The sequence below is a fragment of the Schistocerca piceifrons genome, chromosome 8, assembly GCF_021461385.2.
Source record: "Schistocerca piceifrons isolate TAMUIC-IGC-003096 chromosome 8, iqSchPice1.1, whole genome shotgun sequence".
Lineage (NCBI taxonomy): Eukaryota > Metazoa > Arthropoda > Insecta > Orthoptera > Acrididae > Schistocerca > Schistocerca piceifrons.
In genome coordinates, this window is record NC_060145.1 from 277,367,263 (window position 1) to 277,368,727 (window position 1,465).

Below are 1,465 nucleotides of genomic sequence, written 5' to 3' on the forward strand. Positions count from 1 at the left end.
AGTGAAAATTGATTATTCTTGGGAATAAACTAATATTGGTAACAAGAAACGACAATAAGGAATATACATATTTAGAGGTCAATGTCAAAATACCCAGACTCGTGAACAAAGGTCGACAAGAGTTTTGTGAACTCACACTACTTATTGCCAGAACCGCCAGTTTCTGAGCCAAAAATATCCTTGTAGAATGGGAAGAGTTACCCCAAAATATAATACCATACGACATAACTGAATGAAAATAAACAAAGTAGACTAATTTACGTGTCGAAGTGTCACTCACTTTTGATACCGTTCGAATAGTAAAAATGGCAGTATAAAGTCTTTGAACAAGATCCTGAACGTGGGCTTTCCATGACAGCTTACTATCTATCTGAACACACAGAAATTTGAACTGTTCAGTTTCATTAATCATATGCACGTCCTGTGAGATTAAAACATCAGATTTTGTTGAATTGTGTGTTAGAAACTGTAAAAACTGAGTCTTACTGTGATTTAACGTTAATTTTCTACAAGCCATTAACTGAGGTCATGTACTGCACTACTTGATACCGAGTCAATGTTGCACAAACATTCTTTACTATCAAGCCAGTGTGATCAGCAAACACATATATTTTAGAGTTACCCATAATACTAGAGGGCATATCATTTATATAAATAAGGAACAGGAGCGGCCCCAACACTGATCCCTGGGGCACCCCCCCCCACTTGACAGTACCCCATTCAGATCCCACATCACAGCCGTTATCAACATTGTGAATAATGAGCTTTTGCTGCCTGTTGCTAAAGTAAGAGGTGAACCAATTGTGAGCTACTCTCCGTATTCCGTAATGGTCCAACTTCTGGAGCAATATTTTGTGACCAACACAGTCAAATGCCTCAGTTAAATCAAAAACACGCCAAGCGTTCGAAACTTTTTGTTTAGCCCATCCAGTGCCTCACAGAGAAAAGAGAATATAGCATTTTCAGTGTGATATAAAATGATCAATTAACCTTACATACACAGCCTTTTCAATAGCTTTTGCAAACACTGATGGTATAGAAAGAGGTTCAAAATTATCTATATTATCCCTTTCTCCCTTTTTATAAAGCGGCTTTACTACTGAGTACTTTAATCGCTCAGGAAACTGACCATTCCTAAAGGAAAAATTACAAATATGGCTAAATACAGGGGTAACACGTGCAGCACAGTACCTTAATATTCTGCTAGACACTCCATCATCTGTATCTACACTACATGGTCCATTGACATTAATGTGGCCATCGCCTATGCTCTATGTCAACGTTCAATAACCACTCACAGACGGCAGGTAGCAGCACTAGCAGTGGAGGGAATATAAAACGTGTTGAGGGACGCGGACAACAGTGCAGTAGTAATGAGGAAACGGAGCGATTTATCTAACATCCAAAGTGGCATGATCATTTGCTTTCGGGCCAAGGTTGGAAACATTTCTGAACTGGCTATGTC